The sequence below is a fragment of the Pseudophryne corroboree genome, chromosome 6 (assembly GCF_028390025.1).
Source record: "Pseudophryne corroboree isolate aPseCor3 chromosome 6, aPseCor3.hap2, whole genome shotgun sequence".
Taxonomy (NCBI): Eukaryota; Metazoa; Chordata; class Amphibia; order Anura; family Myobatrachidae; genus Pseudophryne; species Pseudophryne corroboree.
Window position 1 is genome coordinate 335,327,050 of NC_086449.1, and position 14,295 is coordinate 335,341,344.

A 14,295-nucleotide genomic window follows, 5' to 3' on the forward strand; every position below is an offset into this window, starting at 1 on the left:
GGTGAGTTTGGAGGAGTCAAATACTGTTGTGAGGTCAAAGAGTATTAAAATTAGCCATGGGGAGTTCATTCTAAGCTAAAAACAAATTGAAAATTGAAGACAGATATAGAAATCTTTGTTTCATTTGCAAAAACAACTAATAGTTGTTGTGAATTGTACAAAATTTTCCACTGTCTCATGTGACGCTCTCTGCCACAGGGACTACAGATTATAGGACCAGAAAAGGTGTGAAGCGCCTATTCCACATTATTTTGAAAATAGGATTTTGGTTACCTGCCGGTAAATCCTTTTCTTGTAGTCCGTAGAGGATTCTGGGGTTCACATTAGTACCATAGGTATAGACGGGTCCACCAGGCCTCGGCTCTTCTAGCAGTAGATCCAGAATATCCGCATACCAAGCCCTTCTTGGCTAGTCCGGAGCAATGAGGATTGCCTGAACTCTTGTTCTCCTTATGAGTTTGAGAACTCTTGGAATGGGTGGAAGTGGAGGAAACACGTACACCGACTGGAACTCTCACGGAGTCACTAGGTCGTGCACCGCCACTACTTGCTGGTCCCTCGACCTGAAACATTACCGCCGAAGCTTCTTGTTGAGACGAGAGGCCATCATGTCGATTTGGGGTACGCCCCAAAGATCTGTTACCTCCGTGAACACCTCCGGATAGAGACCCCACTCCCCTGGATGGAGATCGTGTCTGCTGAAGAAGTCCGCTTCCCAGTTGTCTACTCCCGGAATGAAGATTGCTGACAGCGCCAACGCATGTTTTTCTGCCCAGAGGATAATTCTTGTCACCTCTGACATTGCAGCTCTGCTATTCGTTCCGCCCTGTCGGTTTATGTAAGCCACTATCGTTACATTGTCCGATTGCACCTGAATGGCCCGATTTCTCAGAAGATGGGCCACTTGGAGAAGACCATTGTAGACGGCTCTTAGTTCCAGAATGTTTATCGGTAGGCCGGCTTCCAGACTTGACCACCTTCCTTGGAAGGTTTCCCCTTGAGTGACTGCGCCCCAGCCCCGGAGACTTTCATCCATGGTTTGAAGGATCCAGTCCTGAATCCCGAACCTGCGGCCCTCCAGGAGGTGAGGTAGTTGCAACCACCAGAGAAGTGAAATCCTGGCCTTTGGTGACAGACGTATCCTCTGGTGCATATGTAGATGGGATCCCGACCACTTGTCCAGGAGATCCAGTTGGAAGGAACGAGCATGAAATCTCCCATACTGCAGAGCCTCGTAAGAGGCCACCATATTTTCCAGAAGGCAAATGCACTGATGAACAGACACCCGGGCTGGCTTCAGGACATCCTGGACCATTGTTTGTATCACCAACGCTTTTTCCTCTGGAAGAAACACCCTCTGCACTTCAGTGTCGAGGATCATTCCCAGAAAGGACAACCTGCTGGTTGGTTCCAAATTTGATTTTGGAAGATTCAGGATCCAACCGTGTTCCCTGAGCAGGTGGGTCGTGAGAAAAATGGACTGTAATAGCTTCTCCTTGGACGATGCCTTTATCAGCAATTCATCCAGATATGGAATTATGTTCACCCCCTGTCTGCGGAGAACCATAATTTCCGCCATCACCTTGGTGAATACCCTCGGTGCTGTGGAGAGGCCAAATGGCAGTGCCTGGAACTGATAGTGACAGTCCAACAGTGCGAATCAGAGATAAGCCTGATGCGGCGGCCAAATCGGAATGAGGAGGTACGCATCCTTGATATCCAGGGATACCAGGAATCCCCCTCTTCCAGACCTGATATCACCGCCCTTAGAGACTCCATTTTGAACTTGTACTCCTTCAGAAAGGGATTTAGCGATTTTAGGTTCAGAATGGGCCTGACCGAACCATCCGGTTTCGGTACCACGAAAGGTTTGAATAGTAACCTTTGTTTTGCATATGAGGGGAGACCGGTACAATAACCTGTGCCTCCAGCAACTTCTGGACGGCAGCCTGCAGGACAGCCCTGTCTGCCAGCAAAACTGGCAAGCCTGATTTGAAGAATTGGTGAGGAGGGAGATTTTGAAATTCCAGCCTGTACCCCTGGGACACGATATCTTGCACCCAGGAATCCAGGCCGGACGACACCCAGACGTGACAGAAATGCCTGAGTCTCGCTACAACCGGACCCACCTCCGGGGGCGTGCAGTCCACCATCATGCGGAGGAATTCAGGGTACCTGAAGCAGGTTTCTGTTCCTGGGAAACCGCAGCAGCAGGGTTCTTGGATTTGGGCTGACCTCCCTTAAAGAAGGTGTTGGACGGTTTGGCCTTTCGTAGCTTGGCAGCCCGAAAGGCTCTGATGCAGTTGGAGAAAAGGGTTTCTCCGTAGCAGATGCAGCTGAGGGAAGAAAGGGTGACTTACCCGCTGTAGCCATGGAGATCCACGCATCCAACGCTTTTCCAAAGAGAGCCTTACTTGTATAGGGTACGGTCGCCACACTTCTCCTGGATTCCGCTTCGGCAGACCACTGTCGCAGCCACAGTCCTCGACGAGCTGAGACAGACATGGAAAAATTCTTGCAGCCATGGAACCCAGGTCTTTCATGGATTCTCAGACAGAGAGGAAGGAGGGGGGGGGGGGGTTGCAAATCCCACCCCTACATTTCCCTTCAGCACACTAAAAAATTATCTGTAACCATACCTGAACCTATCTGGTAATAGAAATTCAGAGAATTAGTTTACACATGTTTGCAAACACATGTTTAAGCTGCTTCGACACTTCACGGCTTCTCTGATGTCAGCAGTCCTAACACTACATAATAGCAGTGCCCACATAGGGCCATGTAATTTGTCACAGTAGGCCTCATGATAAAGGCTATAACTAAAACACATCCAGACAGAGAGCTAACTTACCCAGGAGCCACCCCCAGGATCTCCCGTTGGCACCACAAGGAACAACATGCCTTCCAAATACTGCTCCCATTCAATGCCTCTCGCACACAAGCAGACAAACAATGGTAAATGCTCGATCAATCCTGGAGATAATTATGCATCAGGTGCTAGAAAGGGGGAGGGGTCACAGACAAACAGACAGGGGCGGGGGGGTTGCAAATCCCACCCCTACATTTCCCTTCAGCACACTAAAAAATTACCTGTAACCATACCTGAACCTATCTGGTAATAGAAATTCAGATAATTAGTTTACACATGTTTGCAAACACATGTTTAAGCTGCTGCTTCATGGATTCTACCAGAAATCCTGCTGAATCCAGAATGTTACACAAAAACAATTCAACGTAAGATTTGTCTAGAGTATCCAAATCTTCAAGTAATGTGCCTGGCCACTTTACTATAGCTTTGGCAATCCAAGCACTGGCAATAGTGGGACGTAGTATAGCCCCTGAAGCCGTGGACATGGATTTGAGCGTATTAACAACTTTACGATCAGCCGGCTCTTTCGAGGCGGTGGATCCTGGAACAGGTAAAACCACCTTTTTTGAGAGTCTGGATACAGACGCGTCAACAATGGGCGGGTTTTCCCATTTTTTTCTACCCTCCACAGGGAAAGGAAACGCCACCAGGACCCTTTTAGGGATCTGGAATTTTTTTCTCAGGGTTTTCCCAAGCTTTTTCAAAAATAGCATTTAATTCTTTTGACGCAGGGAAGGTTAGCGAGGCTTTCTTATTTTCAGTGAAGTAAGCCTCCTCAACCTGCACAGGTGTTGTATCAGTAATATTCAACACATCCCTAATGGCCTCTATCATCAACTGCACCCCTTTTGTAAGAGATGCTGCCCCCCTCAACACATCCCCATCACCGTCCTCAGTGTCAGAATCGGTATCCGTGTCATCTTGCATAATCTGGGCAAGAGCACGTTTTTGGGAATATACAGCGGGGAGCCCTGAGGTAACAGATTTGGGCCAGACTGCCATAGAGTTCTGTAAAGTCTGAGTTGCAGACTCATTCTGTGCAACCCTAGTAGAAGTCTGAGAAATCATAGATCTGATAGAGGATAACTACTCAGGCTCCCTTACTGGTTATCTGTGCTAAAACAGTGTAATCCTGATTACATGGAATGGGATCATCCTGAGAGGACATATCCTCTGCAGCATATGACACAGAGTCCCTGGACATAGCTTAATGGAGACCACAGAAACTCCACACACACACAGGGGAGAGCAGACAAAGTTTCACCCCCAAGAATGGCAAGAGAGACACAGAGATTGGAGCCAACCCACACATAGCGCTTTTTAAGTAAAGGGAGACCCCCTATCGCGCTGACTTTGCACCTTAATAGGTTACACAGTCGTTTTGCAGGCCCCCCCCCCCTCCCTTCTACAACCCCCTGGTACCGTGAGAGATAGCTGGAGTTGTTCTGGAGGGACTTGCTGTTCACTGACAGCGTTGTGCAGGCAGGAAAATGGCGCTGAACGCTGCTGGGTCCGCTCTGAGGAGAAGCTCCACCCCCAAAATGGCGCTGTCTTCCCGCTCTTCATAGGATTATACTGGCCTGAGGAATTATGCTGGCAAAGATCCCGGGACCCCGACAGGCTGTGTGACCAGTGTAGTGTGTAGGTGCTGGCTCAGTGTAGTGTGTAGGTGCCCTCACAGCTCCGCACTACGTACCGCTGAGCCCCGGAGTGCAGTTAGTACTGAACTCCATACCATATTGCTGCCATCTTCACACCGGCCCGCCGCTTGCTAGGGGGGTCGGTGACTCACTCGCCACCAATCTTCTGGCTCTGTAAGGGGGTGGCGGCATGCTGCTGGGGTGAGCGATCCCCTGTGGCGCGGAACGATCGATCCCCTCAGGAGCTCAGTGTCCCGTCAGCGGAGATAGTGGCTCAGACCCCGTAGGGCAGACACTACTCTCCCCCTTAGTACCACGAAGCAAGGAGGCTGTTGCCAGCAGCTTCCCTGTAAAATAATAAACTCTAAAAAAAAACTTTTTCTAAAGAAGATCTGTAGAGCTCCCCTAGCTGTGACCGGCTCCTCCGGGCACATTTTCTAAACTTACAGAGGCGATTACCGCTCTTCGGCCCGCCTCACCAGTCGCTCCTCGCGCCGGCCTTTCCCTCTTCCTAACTTGGATCCCCCTCTGTACTCCGCTCGGGGGGGGGGGGGAGAGCTTCGCGGAGTGACGGGGTTGCGTCGTGACGTAACGATGCAACCGCGTCATTCCGTGAAACTCCGCCCCCCCGAGTGGGTTACTCGGGGAGAAATAGGAGGGGGAAGCAGGGAGCCACAGTTAGTGCCGCTGCGGGCGCCCAGTGCGGTTGCACTGCTCGCCTGCCCCAAGAAACGGCCTTGGAGTGAGGAGCCAGCCCACACTCTCAAACTCTTAAGTGACTCGTCTATACCCATGGTACTAATGTGGACCCCAGGATCCTCTAGGACGTAAGAAAAATGAAGATTGAGGGACTGATGCAGTGAATTAATAACAGAAAGAGGAATCAGTAAAAAGTCAATTTCCAGTTCTTTTTCTATGGCATAGTTACAGAGCCGGCCCTAACCAATATGATGCCCTAGTCAAGATTTTGGCTGGTCCCCCCTAGCAGCACCGCTAGTTCCGCCTAGCCCAAAATGGGGCGTGTTTTTGCTGGCAAGGGACATGGCCACACATTAGTAACGCCAACGTCGGGTGCCTTTTTTGATGAAAATGCATCTTATTTGCATTGCTATGTGGCTAGGATGCACAAGCAGCTTCTGCTGATTAAAATGATATGCGGCATGCCTATATACTGTGTGCGACTGTGGCTGTATCTGCACACGAAATGCTACACAATGAATATAGACATGCCGCATATCATTTTAATCAGCAGAAGCTGCTGGTGCCCCTAGGCATACCAAATGCCCTAGGCATTACCCAATTTTACCTATGCCTAGGGCCGGATCTGCATAGTTATAATGAAAAGACTACATGGAGTCAGGAAAATCTAATGACAACATGGACATTAGCTCATGTGTTCATTTGAAAATAAATAAATAAAAACAAACAAACAAACAAACAAACAAACAGGAAAACACTTTCTTAGGACACTGTTTTAAGCATACAACATGCAGAAGTCAGATAATCTAATAGGGAACAGAATGACAATGATTGCACAGTCACCAGGTGTGGAGAAAATGAAGGTAACAATTTATGTAGACTGTGGCACAGTATTCATGAAAAAAAAAATAGATGCACCCAGGAAATAGCACAAATGGAATTGGGATATTGAAAGGGCGAAACAATAGATTAAACTGTAATGTAGCACAATATGAACTGGGGACACTGAGGCTCATTCAGATGCGGTCAGAAAGCAGGCACTGTATTGTACAACCATTGTTGCTGTTTTCTTACTGCACATGTGTTTGAGCTGCAGTGAGTGAACTGTGATTGCGGTCGCACCAAGGAATGAGTCGGAAAGTTACTGACAGGAAGACCGCGTTTGGGGTGGGAATGGGGAGTGATTGGGTAAAAGCAGGCATGTTATGGCCACTCAGATGCCACTTTGTTACTGGAGAGACAATTCAAATTACACCACACAGTAGCACAATCTCATTCACATTACACCGCATGTAGTGCCTCTGATTCATCGTTCTTCAAGTCATCTCGTCATTCAGTGTTCTTCAGCATAATTTACAAATCACAAGTCATCTCTTCATCCAGTGTTCTTCAGCATAATTTACAAATCACAAGTCATCTCTTCATCCAGTGTACTTCAGCATCGTTTACAAATCACAAGTCATCTTCTCTATTTGGTGTTCTTCAGCATTGTTTACAAATCACAAGTCATCTCCTCATTCAGTGTTCTTCAGCATCGTTTACAAATCACAAGTTATTTCTCCATTCAGTATACTTCAGCACTGTCTACAAGTCACGAACATTTTGTTCTTCAAAACTCACTCGGACTTATCTCCTAGTTGTGGTGTATTATTGAAGTCTCATTAAAACTGAATTAATCTTTCTTCAGTGTATCGTTCTCAGTCATTGCCCTCATTGCTTACCCCTCTTCATCTTCAGGCCAACTCTACAATCCATGAGAAAGAACTATATTCAGCCACCTTGTTTCCTTCCTTTGCAGAAAGCTGCTCCCTCAATCAATTGTCAGTCGTCAGATCATCAACTCACGCTCTTCCTCTTCCACAATGTTGACAATGTCTCAATCTCCTCCATTCCCCAAATATGATGTCTAGGTGCCATCCTTTACTTCTTCCCCACATACTGTACTTTTCACAAGTCTGTCATTTCCAGAATCAGTCCCTTCCACACCCTAGAAGCTAATAAAACTCTCTTTCATGCCCTCATCATTCGCCACCTTCAGTTTATTTAATTTTCTTCTCTCTGGCCTTCCTAAATCCTACTTCCACTTTTTTAGTCTAAACTGACTCTGCTGCGTATCTTTTACTTTTCTTGTCACTCTACTGTATCTTTCCTAGTCTCCTGTCAGTAACTCCACTAGCTCCCAGTGCCACTCAGAATTAAATTCAAACTCTTTTCTCTCACCGACAAACCTCTTGACCTCACCGCTCTGCCCTGTATTTCCAACCTAATTTCTTCACACACTCCTTCCCACTCTATTCTCTACTAATGATTCCCATGGATGTCACCAGCATTTGGGGGCCATGCTGGTCCTTGTGGTGCCATTTGGTGGATCTAGGGGTGACTGCAAAGTGAGTTGGCTCTCAATTTAGATATATTTTTGTATGTGCTATTATTATGTAGCATAACAATAACCAATTATATGACCCAGAGTGGGTGCTATTATAATGTAGCGTTAGGGACCATCAGAACAGAGATACTTCTGAATCTCTACTATCATGTAGTGCTTAAATCTTATTATTGGTACATTTTACTGTACTGGGGAAAAATGTTCTCTTTTTTTTTCTTGTTTAGAATAACCCCTCCCTTTTATGCACCTGAGAAATATTACTAAATTGATTGAGCAGCTACCATTTTATATTGCTCTACTAATGATTCCTTCCTCACCTTTTTCTTGATCTTCACTTCCCATCTTCACATTCAGGATACCTACCGGGTTGCTCTTAACCTATGGAATGTCCATGAACCTTTCAGTCAGACTCAGAAACTTTGGGCCTGATTCAGGTCCGGACGCAACTTGATATAGTAGGCAAAGTACAGATGGAACCACACTAATCGTGGCTCCATCTGTGCCTACCGCCACGTCTCTCAATGGAAGCGTCTCAGTGCGTTTCCGGCGTGACTAGGCAGATGGATCGCCTAGTCACGCCGAGAGCGCTCGTCTGCGACAGAGCCGCCTTAGATGAGCGCTGCTCCATCTGTACCTATGGCTGGTACTTTGAGCATGTGCTGGATGCACAGTACGGGTCCTGCGTCATCGGATTGACAGTCTGCATACATCTGGGGCAAGAAGGGGGCAGCGACTGCAGCCGTTTCTCAAAATGGCCTCTAAGAAGGAGCTGTGGTGGACGACTTGTGTAACCTGATGGGTCACTCAGCTGGCCTCCGGTATCACAAGTGATCCGATGCTGTGTCCTTGCATGCAGCACTGGGTCACAAATGCAAGCAAGATGCATCTACATATAGCAAAAAGCAAAGTGAGGCTGCGCTAAACTGTTACATATGACAACAATGATATCTGGTATTCAAAATTTAATATTAGAAGTAAATGCACTAAAATAAGGGAATATGTACACCAAAAATAGCATGCACCAATTATAAAACGTTAAAAGGTACACTTAGTACAATAGATAAAACCAGGGTTACCCAATGTGCCAGGAATGGAGATAATATTGGATAAGGAAGTCCGTTCCAAACTTTTTTCCCCCAATAATAGATAAGTCCAGCATATACAGATTTAAGGAGGTATGCAAGTGTCCAATAGTGTAACTTTACCGCTAGAGGGTATGTTGCTCCAAGGTAGTGGATAATGAGCTCCTCATGCAGTGCGGTAGGCAAAGTTCATCAATTCAGCTTAAATGCAAAGTCCTCCAAAATGGATAATGTTCTGGATTGCAGTGGGGGATGGTCCGGACTTTCAAATGAAGATTCCTGGCGTGGATCCCTGTAACCTGACGCGTTTCGCTGCACTCAGGTAGCAGCTTTTTCAAAGGTATCCATGAATAGAGCATGTGGGGTTTATATACCCTTTTCAATATGGTGGCTGATTGCCACCTGGAACTGGTGTTACATAATTACCAGACAATAAGTAAATAAATAAAGCATGTTTATGTAGAAGACAAACCTACTTCTCTTATGATGAGAGAGGTGTGAACATAGTTACATTTTTAATCACAGATTGTAAACTTATAAAATGTATCGGATTATAGTAGCTGGAGGAACCAGGAAGTATGAGTAAGTTAGCAGCCAATCAAGAAGTTTGTTGTGGCTCATGTCACTATAGAAACACTTCTATATATAATCTCATTGGATAGGGACAGGATTTGGGGAGACACATCATTTTTCCTATAGATGGTATGGGTTCAGAGGCCCGGTCATGTGACCGCCATCATTTCACGTGGCCGGAGCTCAAACTACATCCATCAATAGCGCAGGAATGCCGGGAGACCCGATCACGTGACCCCCATCACCTCACGTGATCGGGACTCCAACAGTGTTCATCACCGTATATAGAGACAGCCGCCGGGGAGATTACTTCCGGCCTCAATGCGGCGTAACTTCCGCCCTCAGCAGTCATCTAAGAATAGGAGAGCTGGGGGCAGTGTTACTATAGCGCTTCCGCCCTCACTGCCAGGACTCCGATCGCATGGACCCAGCACTGTGTAGTCAATGTATATTAAATAAAGAGGAGGGTCACCTGACCGCATCTAACTGTGGTACTACATAAGATTAATTTGGGAGTTCAAAATCAGACCATACTTCAGCCAAGAGAATCACATTAGGGAAATATATGATACTCCTATATTAAATAGGGAAAGGGATAGAAGATCTATATGGCCAACATTATGGAACAGCATAGAGACATATAATGAATACAGTACATTGTCCTGGTAGTAATACTCTATATTAAATGTGAATCTGAATCAAGTATTAGCAGTATATTCAACAATCATAGACAGATATCATTCTTTAGCTAGGACGATTATCTTACAATACTAAATTAGTATATGGAAAAAAAAAAGGAAGAAGGTAAGGAAGGATATGGCATCAAAACAAATAATTTATTAAATTATAGTATTCAATTCAACAGCCTCATTTAGGCCTCCCGGGTAAATTGTACCCATCTTAAATCCAATAGGCTTCTTGTTGGCAAAGTTTCTTATATCTATCATCCCCTCTACTGGTCAGTGGGATATGTTCCACCTCAATGATTCTAAGGTTTTGAGGATTGCCATTATGAATAGCATGAAAGTGCTGAGAGACACTGTGTGACTCAAATCTCTTAATAATGTTCCTGTGATGTTCAAGGAACCTAACTTTTAATTTCCTTGTTGTGCGTCCTACATATTTAAGACCACATTCACAAACGAGAATATAAATAACATAAGTAGAATTACAATTAATAAAATGTTTAATTTCATATGACTCTTCGTTAATTTCTATTTTGACATATTTGATTTTATTATCAATGTGGTTGCAAGTAATACATCTACTTGCTCCACATTTAAAGAATCCTCTAGTTTCTGTTTGGAGCATGAGTGATTATGAGATATTGTTTTTAATTCTGGCTTTAAAAAACTAGGTGCGAGTGTGTTCTTAAGGGATTTGTTCTTTCGAAAGACAAATACTGGTTCCACTGGTAATAGAGGCGCTAATAAGTAGTCTTGTTTTAGAATTTTATGATTTTTCTTTATAATCTGTTTGATTTGAGAGCAATGGTTGGTGTAGGTGGAGATAAAGGCTAATTGTCTACTTTCCCCTAGTACGTTGTTTCTCTCTTTCTTCTGGGATAGCAATATGTCCCTATCCATTCTTTTGGTATCCTCAAATGCTTTTTTTAGGAGGGCTTCCAGATAACCTCTCTGTTCGAAGGTCGCAAGCATCTCCAGTGCTTGGACTTCGAAGGATTCCAAATCAGAGCAATTACGTCTAAGACGTACGAGCTGTCCCCGGGGAATACTCTTCTTCCAGGGGGGGTAGTGTGCGCTGGAATAGTGTAGGTATGCATTAGTACCAACCTCCTTAATGTAATTTGTGTTGCATACCTCCTTAAATCTGTATATGCTGGACTTATCTATTATTGGGGGAAAGAAATTTGGAACGGACTTCCTTATCCAATATTATCTCCATTCCTGGCACATTGGGTAACCCTGGTTTTATCTATTGTACTAAGTGTACCTTTTAACGGTTTATAATTGGTGCATGCTATTTATGGTGTACATATTCCCTTATTTTAGTGCATTTACTTCTAATATTAAATTTTGAATACCAGATATCATTGTTGTCATATATAACAGTTTAGTGCATCCTCACTTTGCTTTCTCTTACGTCCTAGAGGATGCTGGGGACTCCGTAATGACCATGGGGTGTAGACGGGCTCCGCAGGAGATAGGGCACCTAAAAAGAACTTTTACTATGGGTGTGCACTGGCTCCTCCCTCTATGCCCCTCCTCCAGACCTCAGTTAGATCTTGTGCCCAGAGGAGAATGGGTGCACTGCAGAGAGCTCTCCAGAGTTTTCTGTTGAAAAATAATTTTGTTAGGTTTTTTATTTTCAGGGAGTCCTGTTGGCAACAGGCTCCCTGCATTGTGGGACTGAGGGGAGAGAAGCAGGGCTGGCTTAACGGTTGGGCTCTGTTTCTAAGGTTACTGGACACCATTAGCTCCAGAGGGAGTCGGAACACAGGTCTCACCTGGGGTTCGTCCCGGAGCCGCGCCGCCGTCCTCCTAACAGATGCCGAAGATAGAAGCCGGGTGAGTATGAGAAGGCAGAAGACATCAGATCTTCATGAGGTAAGGCGCGCAGCGGTAAGCTGTGCACCATTGCTCCCATTCACACACACAGAGCAGCACTGAAGGGTGCAGGGCGCGGGGGGGCGCCCTTGGCAGCAATAAACCTCACATTTGGGCACTGACAAGGTAGATTAGGCAGTAATTCTACGATCCCCCGCCATTTTCTATAAAAAAATCACCGGGACCGAAGCCCGCCGTCGGGTGGGCGGAGCTTGATCCCCAGCACTAACCAGCGCCATTTTCTCCACAGAAGCTGCATGAGGAAAACGCTGGCTCCCTGGTCTCTCCCCTGCTGAACATTCAGGCTGGAAAAAAGAGGAGGGGGGCATTTTGAGCGCAGTGAGTGGGAATCTGGTCATTTTATATATATATATAAAAGCGCTATCTGGTCATATCTTTCCAGTGTTATTAAGCTCTGGGTGTGTGCTGGCATACTCTCTCTCTGTCTCTCCTAAGGGCCTGGTTGGGGTTTTGTCCCCTTATAGGTTAATCCCTGTGTGTGTGGGGTGTCGGTACGTGGTGTCGACATGTCTGAAGCGGAAGGCTTTTCCAAGGAGGAGGTGGAGCAAATGATTGGTGTGTCCCGGTCGGTTGTGCCGACTCAAGAATGGATGGACATGTGGCATATGTTGAATGCAAGTGTGGCATCCTTACATAAGAGGCTTGCTAAGGCTGAATTAGGGGGCACATCAGGGGGTCAATCCTCGGATTGGACCGACTCACAGGGCCCGTCGGGGTCTCAAAAGCGTCCCTTAACACAAGACACTACTACCGACACAGACTCTGATTCCAGTGTCTACTATGATGAAGTGAAATTGCACCCTAGGGTGACAAAAAGCATTCAGTGTATGATTGTGGCAATAAGGGATGTGTTGCATATTGCGGATGAACCCTCGGTCCCCGACACAAGGGTGCACATGTTTAAGGGAAAGAAACAGATTATAAATTTTCCCACATCTCATGAACTAAATGATTTCTTTGAAAAAGCTTGGGAGACTCCGGAAAAGAGACCGCAGATACCCAAAAGAATTTATATGGCATACCCCTTCCCTAAACAGGACAGGGAGCGTTGGGAATCACCTCCCACTGTGGACAAGGCCCTGACGCGCTTGTCCAAGAAAGTGGCGCTACCGTCTCCTGACACAGCTGCCCTTAGGGACCCTGCAGATCGCAGGCAAGAGACTACCTTAAAGTATATTTATTCTCATACTGGAGCAGTCCTTAGACCGACAATTGCGTCGGCATGGGTGTGTAGCACGATTTCAGCTTGGACAGATGAGCTGACAGCTGATTTTGATAAGATGGATAAGGATACTATATTCTTAACTCTAGCCCATATTAAAGACGCAGTCTTATTTATGAGGGATGCTCAAAGGGACATTGGTTTGCTGGCTTCTAGGGCCAATGCCATGTCTATCTCTGCGAGAAGATCCTTATGGACTCGCCAATGGACGAGTGATACAGATTCCAAAAAACATATGGAAGTTCTACCCTATAAGGGAGATGTATTGTTTGGGGATGGGCTGACGGACCTGGTTTCCACAGCTACAGCAGGTAAATCAAACTTTTTACCATTTATTCCCCAACAGCAAAAGAAAGTACCACCCTATCAGATGCAGTCCTTTCGGTCGCACAAGTCCAGAAGAGATCGGGGATCCTCCTTCCTCGCCAGAGGTAAGGGCAGAGGCAAAAGAGCACCTGCTTCGGCAGGTGCCCAGGAACAAAAGTCCTCCCCGGCTACTCCAAAGCCCACAGCATGACGCTGGGGCTCCCCTGAGGGAGTCCGCACCAGTGGGGGCACGTCTTCGACTTTTCAGCCTGGCTTGGGTCAGCTCAGGCCTGAATCCTTGGGTGTTGGAAATAGTTTCCCAGGGTTACAAACTGGAATTCGAGGATGTGCCCCCGCGCCGATTTTTCAAATCGGCCCTACCAGCTTCCACATCGGAACGGGATGTAGTCTTAGCTGCAATTCAAACGCTGTGTCTACAGCAAGTAATAATCAGGGTTCTCCTGAACCAGCAGGGAAGAGGTTACTACTCAACCCTATTTGTGGTCCCGAAACCGGACGGTTCGGTCAGACCTATTTTGAATCTGAAGTCCCTAAACCTGTACATAAAAAGATTCAAATTCAAAATGGAATCACTCAGAGCGATGATAGCCAACATGGAGGAGGGGGAGTTTATGGTGTCTCTGGACATAAAGGATGCGTACCTTCATGTCCCCATATATGCCCCCCATCAGGAATACCTGAGATTCGCTGTACAGGATTGTCATTACCAATTTCAGACGTTGCCGTTTGGACTTTCCACGGCCCCGAGGATTTTCACCAAGATAATGGCGGAAATGATGGTGGTCCTGCGCAAGCATGGAGTCACAATTATCCCATACTTGGACGATCTCCTGATAAAAGCGAGATCAAGGGAGAAATTGCTGAGCAGTGTGGCGCTCTCTCTGAGAGTGCTCCAGCAACACGGTTGGA

At 46.2% G+C, this 14,295-nt stretch overlaps 1 long non-coding RNA gene across 2 annotated transcripts in view; it reads left to right on the forward strand.

Annotated features, from left to right (window-relative positions):
* The window catches only part of LOC134932208 (uncharacterized), a 337,842-nt gene that overhangs the window by 297,751 nt on the left and 25,796 nt on the right, over positions 1-14,295 (forward strand). The gene's annotated exons all lie outside the window — the stretch shown is intronic.